Consider the following 19,903-nt stretch of genomic DNA (forward strand, 5'->3'; position numbering starts at 1 on the left):
AAATAAATAATATATATTTCTTTTTGAGGGAAATCAAATCTGCGTGTGTCAAAAAGGGTAAGTTGTATTTTGATTGTTTTTGTCCTTATCTCATTTTTTTTTAAGATCAAAAGTTTCTAATTTTGGCTTGTTTCCCAATTTGTGTCGTGCACTATTGTTGGCAGTTATTATTGAGATATTTGGTGTCTTCTTTCCAAAAGTGTTTATCCTTTTTATTGTCAATTAAAGGAATTAAAGATCAAATCCCTACCTTTTTCTGTCTTTATATTCGGATTTCCTTGGGCCCAATACTTCAACCGTCTCCTTTCTTCTCCTTTCTAGTTCCGTGTTTTTTCCTTGGCAGTTTTTTCTCTCATTCTCGTGCAACAATGGTGAGAACCAGAGGCAGTGGGTCTCGGTCTGTCAAGTCAGTGGCTGGTTCGTTAAGTGCATCTCCATCCCTCACCAAGAAGAAATCTCGGAAGAGTACCTTGGCTCATCCCATCCACATTGATGGTTCCATCACCACGAGCAAAGCCGTGGTCATTCCGGACCTTGAAGCCCCCAAAGTTCCAACTGAACCTCCTTCATCGGCGGCTCCGCTCGCCTCTGTCCCAGGGTCTTCCAAAAGGGGCCGAGCTTCTCCATCATAGGATGTCTCTGATCATGGTCGTGATCCTGCCAAAGCCCATTCTGATTCCTCAGAGTCACCTGATGTGCTTGCACCCAAGAAGAAAAGCAAGGGTTGGTTCTAGGTCTCTTCTTCTCGAAAATCTCCTCGTTCCAAAGGGGCCGATCCGTCTGATTCCACGCCAAAGGCTTCATCTCCCGTGGGTTCCACTCCTCGTTCCAAGTTTAGGTCAAAGGTAAAGAAAATTCCTCCACCTTGTTCTTCTTCTGAAACTGACCCTTCTTCAGATTGTGTTCCCTCTGATGAAGATCCCCTTGAAGACGACCCCTCTCTTGAGGAAAATGTTGGCTCTGAAGATGAATCTGACCCATCAGAGGACCCTCCTGTTTCACCAAAGGGCAAGAAGTCTGTGAATATTCCTGAGATTCACACCAAGTCTCCTTTGGGTCCTAAAGTCTCTCCAGGTTCTTCCTTTAAGGCTCACTCTCTGAATTTTTGTTTCAATGACAATGAGAAAAATATGAAGCATTATGTGCATCGTGATTTTATCTGTGAGAAAAAAATTTCATTCTCGGCCCATAGGGTGTTTGGGGTCATCAAAAATATTGAGAATCGAGGGTGGTTAGGTTCTTTAACCGGGCTGGATGGTTTTGTTCCTAGAGTTGTACAAGAATTTTATGCCAATCTCAATGATGATATGTTTGATAGGAAGTCTTTTATGTTTGGTCAAGTTTATGTCCGAGGGAATTGGTATTTGTTCAATGCTGCTGAAATTACCAAGGTTCTTAATTTGCCACTTTCTGTTGATAATGTTGCTGTGGAGTTTAACAAAGATAAGGTGCTTTCGGAGTTGGTGGGGCAAAATATGGTTTGGGAACCTCACTCAGTTCTCAAAGTAACAGATCTTACTCATTACTATGATGTGCTTCACAAATTTGCCACCTCCAATTGGATTCCCACTACTCATACCTCCACCATTACCTTTGACACGGCCTTCTTTCTGTACAAAGTCAGAACTGGTCTCCAAGTTGATCTTGCCTCTCTCATTTTTTACCAGATCACTGCCTTAGGGAATGCCAAAAAGAAAGGTCAATATTTGGTGTTTCCCCATTTGATCTACAAGTTGCTTGATTCTCAAAAGCCTCTTCACTTGGAATATGAGATCTTGACTCCTCCTAGTGCCGGAGCAGACTACAAACTCAAAAAGGAACCATCATCTGTTAAAGCAACTAAAGGGATTGCTCTCAAGGCTGGCGATGCTGATTATGTTGCTTCTGAACTCGTTGGTGTCAAGGCCACCCTGGAATCTGTTCAAACAGAAGTGATCAGCCTCAAGAGTTGTCTCTCAACAATGGTGTCTCACTTTGCAGCCGGTCCTTCCCACTGAGTCCATTTAGTTTTACTTTGTTTTTTTTCCTTGTTTTAATAAATTGTAAAAGAACGCTTTCTTAGTGTCTTTTTGTTTTTGGGTTACTCCTTTGGCTTCTTGCTAGACAACAAGGGGGAGTAATTGTGGTTCATTTTGCTCAGTTATTTTTCTGTTTTAAACTGTTGATTCATGTTACATTTGAATTGATTTTCGCAGGGGGAGTCATGCTATAATTTTTTGATCTTTGTTCCATTGCTATTTTGCTATTTGCTCTAACCTGTCTTGTCTTGCAGGATTTTTTCAAAATAAACACTTAAAATATTCTTGTCTATCAAGTTGCCAAAGGGGGAGATTGTAAAATCCTTTTTTGGCTAAACTTTAATTTAGACAAAATATTTTAATTATTTAAAGAAAAATCAGTAGCAAATCTCCTTGTTGATATTCGGTTTTATTAGCAATATTCTCAGCTGATTTTGTAATGTGAAAAGATCTCTTCATGTGAATATATTTGTTACCTTTTTTATCTCAAATAATCAATTTTTGGTAACAATATATTTGTGCAAATATCTTGAGATTATTTTCAGGGATTATATGGGATTATGGTTATCCTGGAAATAAAGAAGGTATCGAAAATGAACATGGTCAAGAGAAATGAACATGTTCGTTCTGCCAGATCAAACGGATCACGTTGTTGACTCATCAGTTTCCTTTTCTGTCGACTCAGAATCCATCTAGCTGGTTGTTTTCCTAAATCAAAGGAATTCGCAAATTGATTTCAAAGATACCAGAAAATCATGGCCTTGGACAATTTCCCTTCCTATAAATACCTTGCCAAGGCCTTTGGATTTTTCACCTCTTCCATTTTTGAATATTTGTAATCGTTATGCTATTTTGAAGAGTGTGTTTATTTGTAGAGATTAAGTTTGTTCACCTTAATCTTTGTGAGAGTGCTGAGTGTACTTGTGGATATCTATCCAGTCCATTGTAAACAGATAGTGTCTATTGTGAACGTGTTCATAAGGATCTTCGGGAGAGGATTCGATCTAAGTCTCACTTCGGGAGGAAGTGTGCACTCGCTGTTCTTTGAAGGGAGTTCAAGAGATTCAGCGTTTCATCAAACCAGATTCGTAGAGAAGAGTACAACAAGATTGCGGCAATAGTTTAAGAGGGAGTCTTACATTGTTTAAGTCAATGCTTTTGTACACTTTGTTTCTTTACTAATTGGTTTATTCTCTGGGCGTGGCCCCAAGGAGTAGGATATCCGAAAGGGTTTCTGAACCTTGTAAAAATTCACTGTGTTCTTTAATTTTTGCACTGTTTAATTTTTGTGTTCAGTTCTGTCGTGACAAGTTCGGATTCTGTCTCGACAGAATTGCTTTCTGGGTAAACATCTAATTACCATTCCGCATTTTAATTAATTCATTGTTTAATTAATCTGGTAATTATTAAAAACGGAATTTCATAATTGATAGAGTAATTTAAATACTTTAATATGAAGTTTTAAAATATGTGAGGATAAATTAGTATGACTCATTCATTATTTTTTAAGTCTTATTTTCAATTTATTTACCTTATTTAGATGATTTTATCACTTTTTTTTAAAATTTCTTTACCTTATTTAGATGACTATCATTTTTTATTTATTTTTTAAATTTATTTGTCTTATTTAGAAGACTTTATCATTTTTTTCATTTTTTAAAATCTATTTATCTTATTTGGATGACTTTAAAACTAACAGTATAAAAAACAATAAAAAAAAGTGTTAAATCTAACCGAAACCAACAATTTCTGTTAAACTCACATTTATAATATATATATATATGATAATATACATGAATAAAACAGCATCCATTACCTTCCAATATGACAATAGATAGTCTTTGAATTTTTATATTCTAGCTTCAAAGTGGCTATGACATTAGCAGATTCGTTGAGATAGCCAGAGACTCCAACACAAGCTGAAACAAAATACATGGACCCCGGAGAAATTCTACCAGTGATATTTTGCTCCAAACCATTCCAACATTTAGAACGATTAATGACTGCAGCATAGTTTCCTGCCGATTTCGCAGCCACTTTTTCCGAATCATTATATGAATCTAAGAAGCAACAATTGCATTGCTGCAGTTAGCATGCCATGAGTGCAGCCCTTGAGAAAAGTCATGGTTACTAATGATATTTGTAGCGTGGCTGCTACTGAGACTGGTCATACTTAATTTGGTTCACAATCTGAAAGTAAAACACCAAATGTCATGACATTGCCGATTCATGTACTCCTTTTTCTTAATATTATCATCCAAATTCGAAGCCTCGTTTCATTACTCTTTTATTAGATTCATAAATCATTGGTTGGTTATTTGCTCTTAAATATTTGCCATAGTTTCTCTGATAAGGGTATTCCATTAACTACATATATTATTAGTTTAATTTCAACCATATATGCATCTGCGCTGCAAGTAAGGGTAAAAGATGCCAGTATGCCACGATGTAGAATATTATATTTAGGGCGTATTTGGAAATAATTGAGTAATTACTAGACCGTGTAATTACTATGGTAGTAATTATATATCTGAGTAATTACACTATATTTTTAAATACAATGTATATTTGGATGTCGAGTGACAATTACTTATGGATTATTATTGTCATGCTTGGCAAAACAGTTAGTAATTGCATAGAAAAATAATGTTATGTAATAAATAATATTTAACATTAATAGTAACTAGTAATTAAACAATGTAATTACACTCAATTCTCATGGGAGCATGAGAATTGGAGAGTGTAATTGAAACCCATCAATTACTTCAATTTACATAATTTATGTGCAATTACATTGTTAAACAAACACGCCAAATTGAGTAATTACTCATAATTACACCCAATTCCAGTTACAGGGTGATTTTCCAAAGGCACCCTTATATATTAACAATGAGATATCTGAGCTTTTTAAATAATCCAAGTGAGAGAAAAAAAAAAAGAAAAAAAAATACTAAATGAAATAAAAGAGAGGAAGCTTCTATCTGGTAAAAGGATCAAGTAAAAAACATACTTTTCGCTCTAAATTTAGCAGTGTCGTTTGTCCATACAACCCCTGTGGTTTCTTTGGATATATATATATATGACCAGATGATGTCCTGCCTGGTATGGTAGCTGTTGACCCTGATTTTGGTCAACGACACGGAGTCTAGAAAACGACAGGAAAATGATATAGAGCTTGAAAATAATCTAATGGAAAGATAAAGAACACAGAGATTTATAGTGGTTCGACCCCAGTGATTGGTAATGACCTACGCCCACTTGATACTATTAATAATATTGAGCTCCAAAGGTGTGATCAAATAACTAGGGTTCCTGAGCTTCACAGACCTTAGAAGAAGAAAGCAATACAACGATGGATAACAATAGTATAATTCCGAAAGAAAAATATCGACCCCCTTCCTTGAGCTATTTATTGTGTATTTATAGGCTCAGGAAGAGTTACATAAATTAGGAAATAATATCTATCCTTAATGATTGGATCTGCAGGTCATAATGAAGAGATATTCTCGGATATCATCACAACTGTACAGATCTTTACATAAATGAACAAAATATACGACCAAGCTGGTCGTATATAAAACTTGATCTCTTCGTGTGGAAATAATGTTGGTCGATAGGCGAGCCGTATCTCTGCTACGTGTCTGCCACGTGTCAAAAATCCTTGCCACGTCATCAGCAGCTGATTTATGGATAAACATTTTCCCCCCAAGTTTATTTATTACGACCAGCAATAGGTAAACTTATGAAAATAACTTTTCGTATGCCCCACGAAATCTTTCAGAGCCTCTCGTGCGATCTTGAAAACTGTGACCTAATCACGTCCAATCATGCCTTTTCAGTTTTCAAGAAACCATTTCGACGGTTGTTACACTCCCCCATGCTTTGAAAAAGGTAACTCATGATTACCCCTTTTCGGCACACCTCAGTTTCTATAAATAATCCCCACATTCTTCTTTTAACTCTTTACACGCCATCTTTTTGCCAAGAACTCTATTCCAGAGCCCAGAACTTCAAAGTTTTCAGTCGCTTTTCTAAGGATCTTTCGCCTGCAAACCCAAAGCTACTCCTTTTCAGGATCTCCAATCTTCATTCAGGTAAATTTTCTTCAACGTTTAACCCTTGGAGATGCCATGCATGCTGCTTCTGTGCTCTGAAACTTTTTGTGTTCTTGGGTAGAAATTTGTGAAGATTTTGTATATATCGTTTGATGCTTGATAGGGTAGTGTAGTTTTGCTCTGTAAAAGTTAGGAATCAGTTTGATAGTCAGGATCATGGGTTTATGGCGTAAAATCGAAGTAAAAATTCAATTTTTAGGCTAGCTGAAAAACTGGGTTTTTCCCGCCCCTTTGGAGTTGAAAAAGCTTTTTTCAGAAAAACTTTTTACCTTTACTTTTTGATCCATTTTTCAAACTGCTCGCATAAAACTTAGTGTTTCGGTTAGAATGCTAATGGTCGATAGACGCGAGCAACGTTATTCCAACTTTCAACATAAGCTCTCAGGCTATGCGTCTTATCTCCTCCTTTGTCTGTTTACAATTTATATGCAAGACCCGTGGGGAGGAGAAAGACCCATCGACGACGATCTGCTAGCTCAACTGCTCGAGGACGAAGAAAAACCCTCGACATTGATACCCGATATTCCCTTTTCTCGTATTAATCCAAACACTTCCCCAGTCTTGACCAAAAACATGGCTCGCACCAAAACCAAGGCCCAGAAAGAAAAACCTCCGACACTACCCATCAGCCTGCTGCTACGGCTGATGCTCCCTTGACCAGTGGTCGAGATGAAAATGCTCCTGACCCAAACATCCAAAGACATGCCCACCCTCAACACGCTATTCAGCCGGATGTTGAGTGGCATGTAGTCTCTGAAAGTAGGGTGACGGTCAGAATGATCGCCAACTACTTAAGGAAATACAGTCTTCCAGGGGTGACCCTAGTCAAACCCAACCCAGACCAAAGGGATAATATGCCTGGAGGCGCCTATAGCGCCTGGTCATGGTTTCATATTGAGGCAGGGGCCACCTTGCCTCTTCACCCATTCTTTCAGGGGGCGCCCAACTATTTTGGAGTTTCCCCCTTTCAAATAACCCCGAATGGATATAGGATGCTTGCTGCACTCTATATCCTATATAGCCAGAAAAAATGGCCCATGCCATCGCCTCATGAGGTCAACTACCTGTTCGACCTCAAATCTAACCCCAACCATGAAGGCACGGGGTTCTTCCACCTTTGTCATCAAGAAACTGGGCGCACTTTCCTGACTGACACGACCCACATCTCAAACGTGGGGAGGTACTACCAAGAGTACTTCCTTATGGCTGACCTGGTCGCGGACAACCTAGCTTTCGCACGAGGAGGTAAAACTTTCATATCGCTAACTGACTTCTTCACTTAGAGTTTTCCTCCACAATGTCTTAAACTTTTGATGTCTTCTAGGTCCGTGGCTGCGACCAAACCCAACTCCGGGAATGGAGTCGAGATCGGCACTCTTAGCCAGCATGTCAAATGCTGAAAAGAGTGTCAAGAATCTGGTTACAGAGGCTAACCTTAGGTTGGCTGGCCTCTGGGCCCCTCAATCAGATACGAGGGGGCCTTCGGCAGGGAGTGCTCACGCCGAAGAGGAACCCGAGCAGCAATCTCAAGTGTCACCTCCACGAAGGAGACCAACTAGGGTCATGATCAGGGAACCTGCTAGCACTCCTCGAGCAGAGAGGCCCTCGGCCCCCTTAGGGAAAGGAAAGCAGAAGGCCACCGAGCCTGCCGAACTTTCTGATGACTCGTCGGATGACAACGGTATAGTAATTTCACTTTTAGACAACTTGCCAATTCCCTGTCATCTATTCGACGGGGACAATAATTTTAAATATGCTCCACACTTAGGGTCAGACTTCTTCGTGTCAAAGAATGAGTGTAAGACTAGTAGAGTCTGTAGTGTAGCGACCAGTAATAATAGCTCGGGTATTGGACTTTGCAATCCTTTTTTGTTTCTTTTTCTGCTGTAATATGTTTGGCTATTCATGCTATCTCACTATTTGACTTTGTTCTTGTTTTTTAGGCATGAACTCCACCACCGTGTTCAATTTTTACAGCACCCCAGAGGCTGCTGCTACCCCTCCAAGCAAAAAGAAAACCAGTAAGAGACATACTGGGGAGAGCAGCAAAGAGCCTCAGGCGAAGAAGGCCCGGAACATAGGCCCTCCGGAGGACAGGCCCTCTGCCACCGCGACTTTGTCTTCTCCCTACGAGTAGCAGACTCCATCTGCTGCGGCCGGGTTGACTCCTTCTCTCGACGCCCCATCTGACCAACCTCAGCAGGAGGATCCTGCCTCACCCAGGAACTTGATGGTTGGTCGTGCCTTTAAGCTGATCAAGGAACGAGTCACCAAAATTGTGAAGTACGAATGCTGCCGAGAGGCAATGGCATCTACGGAGACGATGGGTGTTGACCCAATCCTGAACCGTGCCTTGAACGAGTTCACTAGTGTAAGTTATCTCCTTTTGTGAAAACATGTCTTCGTTAGTTTACTATTTGTCTAATTTTTTGTTCTGACTGCAGGCCATGCTAACCCTTACTGCCAGCCACATCCGCCTGGGTGCAGTCACCGAGCAGGCTAAGAGCTCGGAGCAACGGCATGAGGACGAACTCAAAGCTATTGAGGCCAGACATGCTGATCAGCTGGCGGCGGTGGCTGCGGAAAAGGCCCAACTGGCTAAGGAGTTGGAGGAGAATCTGAAGTCTCTGGAAAAAGCCCGCGAGTAGAGGGACCAATACAATGAGTCCAACCGCATTAACTTCAAGGTGGCTAAGCAGCTCAAGCTAGACTTGATCGCGAGCAGGCAAGAAACCAGAGACTTGGAGGGTCAAGTTAAGGACTTGGAGAAGACCAACGCTGCCAACTTAGAGAGGTACAAAAATGCCACCCTGAGATGTTTCTACGATTTCTGGAAGCACAATCAGGGTGCCAACTTTGACTACCTTCCTGAGAATGCGAGGGAAGCTGAGTTGGCTCGCTGCGCTGCTCAGCTGGCTGAAGAAGAAGGATCGAGGGTCCCTGCTTCCCCTGAAATCTCGCTGGCCGACGGGACGGAGGGTGCAGACAACAAGGCTGTCGACCAGAATCATCCCCAGGATCCTACAGCTCCTCAAGCTCCTTAGTCTTTTCTTTTTATATTTCTTTTTTAATTACACGATCTACGGGTCGTGATGTAAAGACAATATAATTTTTCTTTGGTTTTGCTGCATGGGCAGCTCTTACTTATATTTTGAACAATTACATCCAAGCAGTTACTGCTCGCGATGTAAAAGGATCGCTTTGATATTATAATATATTTTCATATTATTATAACATCTATTTGTTCGCATGACCGAACTTAGCATAGCACTTTGGTTTGATTTAACAAAATATCAAAATTTTGAAAAATACTCTAAGTGCCCTAGCATGCTTTCACTTATTTTGCTCATGTGTTTACATACCTTTTAACGGTATGCTTTTCTTACTTGTTCTTTGTATGCCCCCCAAGTGATTGGGGAGTTTTAGGTCCTTGGTCACTTGCCTTGACTAGAACATGCCCGAATGTTACTGCTCGTAGCAATGCGATTAGAATTATAATACAGCAAAACAACACACGTAATGAGCAAATACTTGTAATAAATACAATAGTTGGCAAGAAATGACTGGCTGAGCACAGTCCCTTTTATTCTCGTAGTAAATGGACTAAACATGTCTTTATGAGTGATCAATAAGATCTTACACAAAACTTGTAAAAAGTAAAATTTATACAAGCCAATTCTTTAAGAAGAATTGTTCATTGATAATACTTGCGTAGGTGTTCTCCATTCCAATATCGAGGAACGAGATCTCCGTTTAAGCGTGCAAGTTTATAAGTGCCTGGGTGAAGGACTTCATCAATCTGGTAAGGCCCTTCCCAATTTGGCTCGAGTACTCTAGCAGCTTGGTCGCGGGTGTTAAGAAAAACTCTTCGGAGCACAAGGTCTCCAACATTGAATTTTCTTTCTTGAACTTTGGAGTTGAAATACAGGGCGACCTTCTGTTGGTATGCAGCTACTTGGAGCTGGGCTTGCTCACGTCTTTCATCAATTGAGTCTAAGGATTCCATCAGTAACTGGCTGTTAGAATCTTGGTAGTATGTTAAGCTACGATGAGAGGGTGGATCCAACTCAACAGGAAACATGGCCTCATACCCGTATGCCAAGGAAAATGGGGTATGACCTGCTGCTGTTTGGTGGGAAGTTCTGTATGACCAGAGGACTTCAGGAAAATGTTCTGGCCATGCTCCCTTAGCTTCTTCAAGTCTTTTCTTCAGTGTATCCTTTAGTGTTTTATTAACTGCCTCGACTTGCCCGTTCGCCTGGGGATGAGCAACTGAAGAAAAGCTTTTGATAATTTCGTGATGTTTGAGAAATCTGTGAATAGATCACTGTCGAACTAGGTGCCGTTACCTGAGACTATCTTCTTTGGCAACCCATAGCGACAGATGATGTTTTTGACTACGAAGTCAAGCACTTTCTTCGTCGTTATGGTCGCGAGTGGCTCAGCTTCGGCCCATTTGGTGAAGTAGTCGACGGCAACCACTGCGTACTTTACACCACCTTTCCCCGTAGGCAAAGATCTGATTAGATCTATTCCCCAAACCGCAAAGGGCCATGGACTTTGTATCTGCTTTAACTCATTTGAAGATGCTCGCGGGATTTTAGAAAACCTTTGACACTTGTCACATTTTCGCACAAACTCCATGGAGTCTTCATTCATGGTTGGCCAGAAATACCCCTACCTTAGGATCTTTTTCGACAGGCTTTGTCCCCCAGCGTGGTCCCCGCAAAAGCCTTCGTGTACCTCCTTCATTAACTCTTTGGCTTTCTCCTTTGTAATACATCTTAGGAGTGGCAGTGAGTATCCCCTCCGGTACAGGATTCCATCGACCAGGATATACCTAGCAGCTTGCCGCTGAAGGGTCCTAGCTTTGTTTCTATCCGTTGGTAGCACGCCGCTTGATAGATACTCAACATATGGTGCCATCCATGTATCCGTCATCTGGATGGCTAAAGTGGTTTCTATTGCTTGGATGTTGGGCGCGGATAGTCGCTCAACTGGCACTATGTTCAGAGTATCAGCATCTTTTGCACTTGCCAACTTTGCCAAAATGTCTGCGTTGGAATTCTGATCACGAGGCACTTGCTAGAGAGTGTATTTGTCGAACTGGGCTAACAGATTATTTGCTTTGTTCAGATAGGCGACCATCTTTAATCCTCGCGCTTGATCCTCTCCCAAGATTTGATTAATGATTAACTGAGAATCACTATGAACGTCAAGCGCTTTTATGTTCATATCTTTGGCTAACCGCAGTCCAGCGAGCAGTGCTTCATATTCAGCCTTATTGTTAGAGGCAGTGAAGTCAAATCTTATTACAAAGTGAAATCAATGCCCTTCCGGCGTTATCAATATCACCCCTGCTCCTGCGTGGGATTCGTTAGATGAACCGTCTGTGAACAATTTCCACGAGGGTGCTTGGATTTGACATTCGAGTTCGCTAGGCTCCTCGATCTGCTCGCCACCCACAGGCTCTGTGAACTCGGCGATGAAGTCAGCTAAGGCTTGTCCCTTTATCGCTGCTCTCGGCAGGTAAGATATATCGAACTGCCCGATTTCGACTACCCACTTTAGTAATCTTCCGGTAGCCTCTAGCTTTTGCAGAACTTTCTGAAGAGGCTGGTCGGTCAATACCGCAATCGGATGGGCTTGGAAGTAAGGCCGCAGCTTCCTAAAGGCCAATACCAAGCAGTAGGCTAACCTTTCAATGGGGGGATATCTCAATTCTGCTCCGATCATCCTTTTACTTACGTAATAGACAGCCTTCTGCACACCTTCTTCTTCTCTTACCAGAACAGCATTAGCAGCGTAATTCGTGATTTCCAGGTAGATGAATAAAGTCTCTTTATCGACCGGCTTCGACAAGATGGGTGGCTGCGCCATATGCGTTTTTAGTGCTTGAAAGGCCTGTTCGCACTCATCTGTCCATTCAAATTTCTTATTGCCTCTGGTAGATTGAAAAATGGGACGCACTTGTCCGTTGATTTTGAAATAAATCTACTAAGAGCGGCAATTCTCCCAGTCAGACTTTGGACATCCTTAATCTTCACTGGCGACTTCATCTCGATCAGGGCTTTTATCTTCTCGGGATTAGCTTCAATTCCTCTTGAGTTAAATATGAATCCCAAGAACTTCCCTGATCCAACTTTGAAGGAACATTTAAGGGGATTTAGCTTCATCCTATATTTATTAAGGACATTGAAGCATTCCTACAAATCCCTTACATGTCCTTCTGCCTTCTTCGACTTAACCAGCATGTCGTCGACGTAAACCTCCATGTTTGCCCTTATCATCTCCTTAAACATGTGGTTGACGAGTATCTGGTAAGTCGCACCAGCGTTTTTCAAACCAAAGGGCATCACCTTGTAACAGTAGAGCCCTGTATCGGTTCGAAAGCTAGTGTGATCCTCATCAGGGGGATGCATACTAATCTGATTATACCCAGAGTATGCATCTATGAATGAGAGGACCTCGTGTCCTGCAGTGGCATCAACCAGCTAGTCGATCCTCGGGAGTGGGAAATAGTCTTTGGGGCAGGCTTTATTGAGGTCTGTAAAATTCACGCACGTACGTCACTTGCCATTCGGCTTGGGCACAAGTACGGGATTGGAAACCCACGATGGATAAAAATCCACCCTGACGAACCCATTCTCCTTCAGCTTCTCGACTTCTTCCTTCAAAGCTTTCGATCGGTCTTTGTCGAGCAGCCTTCTTTTCTGCTGCACAGGTGGAAAGCTTTTGTCAATGTTCAGGACATGGCTGATGATTGCAGGTTCTATCCCAACCATGTCTTTATGTGACCAGGCAAAGACGTCCTGGTTCCTCTTTAAGAACTCCACCATTGCTTGTTTTGTTGTTGTTTCTAAGTTTTTACCGACTTTCACAACTCTGGTCAGATTTCCCTCATCGAGTTGGACTTCTTCAAGGTCCTCGATGGGGCCTACTTCTTCTTCGAAATCCCCAAAGCGAGGATCTAAGTCTCTATCCTCACTTTGGGCAATGCCCTATTTGGTGAGATTATCATCTGAGCAGGCTTGAACATCATATGCCATTTGCAACTCTTTTCCGGCGGCATCCCTCGATACACCCTTTTTTGCCTTGGTGATCGAGGCGTTGTAGTATTCTCTCGCCTCCCACTGGTTTCCCAGCACGCATCCTACTCCTGCGTCTGTTGGGAATTTCATGGCGAGGTGCCATACAGAAGTGACGGCTCGAAGGTCAACTAGAATTGGTCTCCCTATCACGGCATTATACGCCGAAGGACAATCAACCACTATAAAAGTAGTGAGTAATGTCCTGTTAGCAGGCGCAGTACCTGCTGTGACTGGGAGTCTAATTGACCCTACTTGGGCGAGCCCTTCTCTAGAAAATCCATAAATGGTTTGGTTGCATGGCTCTAGGTCCTTGATGGACAATTTCATCTTTTCCAGTGAAGACTTATATAGGATGTTGACCGAACTTCCTGTATCGACCAACACCCTCTTCACCATCATATTTGTGATTTGGACATCCACGACCAGCGGATCGGAGTGTGGGAATCACACATCTGGGCATCGTCGTCAGAGAAGGTGATCGGTTCCTCCTCTATTCGAGCCTTTTTGGGTGCACGATCTTCAACACTAATCATCTCGATGTCCTAGTCGTGGCGTAGGGTTCGAGCATATCGTTCCCTCACTTTTCCACTATCTCCTGCAAGATGCGGGCCTCTGCAGATGGTGAGTAGGGTACCTGCCACGAGAGCTGGCTGTAAAGGTGGCGAGCGCTGGCGTGCAGGCGCCGACTTGTTTCCACCTTGAGCCTCTCGCTGAGAACCTCTCGCGGCTCATAGATATCTTCTTAAGTGTCCCTGTCTTATCAGGAACTCAATCTCGTCCTTCAGCTGGTTACACTCATTGGTGTCGTGCCCGTAGTCGTTATGGTAACGACAGAACTTTGTTGAATCTCTCTTGGAGATATCTTTTCTTATAGGCTCGGGTCATCTGTAGGGCACGCTCGAGCTGGTCGCTTGGAAAACCTCGGCTCAACTTTCGACAAGGGCGGTGTAATTGGTGAATTTCGATTCATACCAATTATTGTTGGGGCGCTTACTCTCGGAGGTCGAGGGTTCGCCATTCACCCACTTTCCACCATTTTTACCGTTGCCATTCCCGTTGCCTTTGCCATTGCCATTGGGCTTAGACCCGTTGGCGGCTATGGCAGGTTCTTCTTTGGGCCCCTTGTCTTTTGCTGGCGATTTGCCTTCATTGGTAATCACGTCCTCGAGCTTGATGTACCGATCAGCTCGTTCTAAAAACTCCTGGGTAGTGTTAACCCCATGCTTCCTGAGGCTACTCCAGATAGGAGAATGGTGTCTAACCCCAGCGGTTAGAGCCATCATCTTGCCTTCATCGCCCACAGTCTTGGCTCCTGCTGCGACTCACATGAAGTGCTGAACATACTCCTTCAAAGGCTCCCCTTCTTTCTGGCGTATCTCGACCAGTTGGTTTGCCTCAGTGGGGTGCACACGACCCGCATAGAACTGTCTATAAAACTCCTTCACGAACATTTCCCAGGATATTATACTTGCAGGAGGAAACTTAAAGAACCACTCCTAAGCAGTATCAGAAAGGGTCGCTGGGAAGATCCTGCAGCGAGCGTCTTCAGAGACTTTCTAAATGTCCATTTGTTTCTCAAATTGGTTTACATGAGATACCAGGTCTCCATACCCATCAAAGTTTGGCAGAGTCAGCATCTTGAACTTGCTGGGGGTTTCTGCCACAGCAAGCCTTTGTACGAAAAGGGTGCCTCTCCTCTGATCGTACTTGATATGCGATGTCCGCCCCCCGACCAGCTGATGTACAGCTTGGTTCAGGGCATCGATTTGAGCTTGAACATCTTCAGGAATTTCTGGGGCCTCTAGCGCTGGGGGGATGTACTCATCGTGCCTTTCTCGGCGGTCATTGAGTACATCTCTCAAGTCATCGTCTCTTCGCTGCTGCTCGCTGGCTCCGAGCAGGCTAAAGACGTTGTTTTGTCTGGGCTGCCCCCAGCATTATGTCCTTCTTGTCGGTCTTCTCTAGGTGGGGGGCTTCTGCCTCCACCTCTCTCCTTGTTTCTCTGACTAGGATTCCCTCTGCCTGAGTCGGCCTCATTGTAGCCGTGATCATCTCTGAACCTTGACTGGCTATGGTGGGACCGATTGTTTCTCTGTTGCCTCCTTGGGCTGGAACTTCCCGAGCGTTAGGGGGAGGCCTACATTGGTCGGTGGGTCCCCGTGCATTGTCATGCCGTGGAGGGCCCCTGACCGCAGAGCCTATCTCTGAGTTCCTTCTGTTGGCAGAAGGACGTTGCCCCCTGCTCGGTGGGTGCGGCTCTTCACCCCCTGGGCGTCTAGGGCTGCAGGGCTGTTGCCTGACCCTATTCTGCCTTGGGCACGGGGGATTGCCTCGACCAGCCTGGGACGGAGACTGCGTCTTAGGGTCCCTAGGTGGGACATCATCTTGAGGCATCGGTGGCTGCTCCGGCCTTTAAGGGCTTGTTGGCTAGAGCGAAGGGCTAGGATTGGGACCTCTTTGAGGTGGCCCACTTGGGTGTTGATCAGGCTGCGAGGCAGGTGCAGCCTGATTCCTAGCCAAATGGAGGGCTGCTTCAAGGGCTACCATGGCATCCCTCTGACGACGGTCCATCTCTGCCTGTCTCTCACTCAGCTCTTGGCGATGGCGCTCTATCTCCCTCTGCTGTGACACCATTATCTCGGCGGCACTCTTCTGATTGGCCCTCAGAGCGGCCAACTCATCTTGCAACACCCCCAATGTTGTCTTCAGGGCCTCAGAGTCCACTTCCTCCTCATCGAACTCCAAATGAGGTTCATCTTCAGCCATATTTGGGGGAGGAGGCTGGGATGGTACAGCAGCAGCCTGTCCAGTCTTCTTGGTAGTCTTTGCCATTAGACTTTCTTGGATTCAAGTCTCTCAATGAAAGCACCAGAATGTTGACCCTAATTTTGGTCAACGACACGGATTCTAGAAAATGACATGAAAATGATATAGAGCTTGAAAATAATCTAATGGAAAGATAAAGAACACAGAGATTTATAGTGGTTCGGCCCCAGTGATTGGTAATGACCTACGTCCACTTGATACTATTAATAATATTGAGCTCCAAAGGTGTGATCAAAGAACTAGGGTTCTTGAGTTTCACAGACCTTAGAAGAATAAAGCAATACAACGATAGGTAATAGTAGTATAATTCCAAAAGAAAAAGATCAATCCCCTTCCTTGAGCTATTTCTTGTGTATTTATAGGCTCAGGAAGAGTTACATGAATTAGGAAATAATATCTATCCTTAATGATCGGATCTGCAGGTCATAATGAAGAGATATTCTCGGATATCATCACAACTGTACAGATCTTTACATAAATGAATGAAATATACGACCAAGCTAGTTGTATATAAAACTTGATCTCTTCGTGTGGAAATAATGTTGGTCGATAGGCGAGTCGTATCTCTACTACGTGTTCGCCACGTATCAAAAATCATTGCCACATCATCAGCAGCCGATTTATGGATAAACAATAGCGAATCGTGTGCCGCTAATCATCCGGGTCGTCCATCTTAATTATTTATAATCATGTGGCTAGAGCATGTAATTGAAAAGTATAATGGAAACTAACATGGTTGCTGGCTAGAAAATAAGGGTAAGTTTCTAATGACTCCAAGTAATGCAGATCATTTTGATTCCCTCCCAAACCCCCTATCTCTCTCTTCTCTATTACTCTTCCTTTATAAAACTCTTTGCTACCATTCCATTATCTTCATCCCTTCTCACTCAAACTCTTCTCTCTCTAAAGTTTTAATTTTGATTCCATTTAATAATAGTTTTTATGGTGATCTTTCTTCTCATCGAAAGGAATTTATCTTCAACTAGCCCACCATACAAACCCTCAATCAACACAAACGCCACCAATTTTTTCAACCCAGAGCTCTTTCCAAGGACCCAAAAGCTTCTGATTAAGCACTTTCTCCTCTCCGTCTCCATCACCGACCATTGCGCTGCACCATTGCCTTCCATTGCTAGGTGGTGGTGCACGGTGTCTCTTTTTATTATTCAGACTGGTGTTCACGTTTGGCGCTCTGTTGTCGTTGCTAGTGATTACTATGATCTCTCTTACTCTCATAGCAATGCACCCACATGCCTCTCTGTTCAACAAGCCATCAATAATTAATTATGTTTTTTTTCTTTTGAATGGGTCGCTTTGGCATTAAAAAACAAAATAGTTGGAAGGAAAAAGATAGACAAGTGAACTAAATGAACGACTGTGATGGAGGTGATAAACAAATATATCTTTCTCATCGATATAATAAACACATACTGAACAAGTTCTATGAAAGCAACACAGTGTTTGAGAAAACTTTCAGAGGTATACTCTGAGATATTGCTTAGAGAACTTAGCAACACTCAGTGATAGGAGAGCTCTTATTTATAGTGAAAAAATCAAGAATTAGATAAGCAGAAAAACAAGAATGTTACAACTGAACGTTATAACAACCAATTAGCTAAAATAGAATAGCTCTCTAACATAATACAAGCCTAAAAGAGAAAAACTAAAACCAACTCAGTGATGTTGGTTATAATCCCCCCTCAAAAGAAAAGGTGTCTTCACAACTTTGAGTTTGGACTTCAAGTACTCAAATCTGTCAATTGTTAGAGGTTTGGTGAGAATATCCGCCACTTGATAAAGAGACGGAACATAACGAACAGACAGCTTGTGAGCAAGAATCTGATCTCTCACAAAATGGAGATCAATTTTGATGTGCTTACACCGAGCATGAAAAACAGGATTAGCAGCCAAGGCAGTCATTCCTTGATTGTCCACCCATAGCATCGAACACTCAAGCAATGATACTTTCAGCTCTGTAAGAAGAGACACCAGCCAAATAATCTTTGCAGCAGCACTGGCCAGTGCACGGAATTCACTTTCAATACTGGAGAGGGCTACTACTTGCTGCTTCTTATCAGACTAAGAGATAAGATTTCCACCGAGAAACATGGTATAGCCATCAGTAGAGCGTCAATCATCTAGAGAACTAGCCCAGTCAACATCAGAGTATCCATGTAAGGATGAGATAGGAACTGGTCGAATAAGCAGGCCTTCAGAAATTTTTCCCTTCAAGTACTGAAGTAACCTCTTGCAGGCCTCCCAATGAGTCACTGTGGGAACATGAATAAACTGACTAAGTTTATTAATGATGAATGTTACATCAGGACGAGTAAGGGCCAAATATTGTAAAGGCCCAAGTGTGCTTCTGTAAAGATGAATATCTTCAAATGGGACACCATCTTCAAGGGACAGCTTGTGAGTAGAGGAAGTTGGACTCGGACAAGACTTTGCACCTTCAAGATGGAACTTCAGAAGAAGATCAGTAATGTATCTTGTCTGAGAAAGATACATGCCAATCTAATTTCTATGAATCTCTACCCCTATGAAATAATGTAAAGGGCCCAATTCCTTTGGAGAAAAGGATGTATTAAGGTCAACAATGAGCTTGGAGATGAGAGACTTATTTGGTCCAGTAATTAGTATATCATCAACATATACAAAGAAAAGAACAAGCTGGGAACTTGAACCAAAAATGAAGACTGATGTGTCTGACCGAGAAGCTTGAAAATCCCATTGGAAAAGAGTTTGTTTAAGCTTGTCATTCCAAGCTCTTGGTGCCTGCTTCAACCCATACATAGCCTTGTTTAGTCTACAAACATGAGTAGGATTGGGGCTGTCAATGAATCCTTGGGGTTGTTGCATGTATACAAGTTCATTGAGTGTTCCATTAAGGAACGCATTACTCACATCAAACTGTTCTACACTCCAATTATAAGAGAATGGAAGAGTTAGAACAGTCCTTATTGTAGCTGGTTTAACCACAGGACTAAAGGTGTCCTCATAGTCAATACCTGGTTCTTATAAATATTCCTTAGCAACCAATTGTGACTTGAAGTATCCAATGTACCATTAGCGTTTAGTTTTACTCGAAAGACCACTTATTTCCAATAATATGCATATTTTAATTAAATGGGACTAAGGTCCAGGTACCTTGTTTGAGAAGTGCATCATACTCATCCTTCATGGATTGATATCATCGGGGATCCTTAAGAGTAGCTCGAGTAGATTTTTGTTCAGTAGGTAGAAGGGACACAACTAAAGGATGTTTATTTTCCATGTAAGTCTTAGGTTTGTAAATACCATGCCGGGACCGTGTTGTCATTTTGTGTGTACGAGTAGAGGAAGTTCCAACAAGGGAAATATGCTCAGGAGGAGGATTTTGAGCATGGGATGTTGAAACTGGAGCATCATTGATACATTCAGTAGATGGCACAGGCATATGTTGGTCAAGAGCAAGAGAACCAGGGTGCACATGTGGTTCAAGCATAGGAAGCTCTGCAGAGTCTTTAGTAGGTGGAGTTGTGACATTTGGAGTGGACAGTTGAAGCTTAGGTGTGCAGTAGGCATAGGATCAGCACCAGTAGTAAGTGGAGATGCATCAGGCACAACCGTATGTTAGGAAAATATGTATTTGCCTCGATAGAAATGGGTAAGATAATTATTATTGATTAAACTAAATATTATTGATTAAAATGTGTTACAACTCTATGACAAAAATTACATGTAAATATAGAGTAAGAGGTAGAAGATGATAGAAATAGAAGATACAACTCTAAGACTAAAAGATACAAATAAACTAGAAGTAGTATAATGAAAGATATAGATGAGATTACAACTCTAAAACAAAAGATAC

General features: G+C 42.4%; 1 pseudogene; it reads right to left on the reverse strand.

Moving 5' to 3' along the window:
- The window catches only part of LOC133805732 (endo-1,4-beta-xylanase 1-like), an 86,625-nt pseudogene extending 82,436 nt beyond the window's left edge, over positions 1-4,189 (reverse strand).
- Between the last annotated feature and the right edge of the window lie 15,714 nt (positions 4,190-19,903).

Source organism: Humulus lupulus, chromosome X, assembly GCF_963169125.1.
Source record: "Humulus lupulus chromosome X, drHumLupu1.1, whole genome shotgun sequence".
NCBI classification, from domain to species: Eukaryota; Viridiplantae; Streptophyta; class Magnoliopsida; order Rosales; family Cannabaceae; genus Humulus; species Humulus lupulus.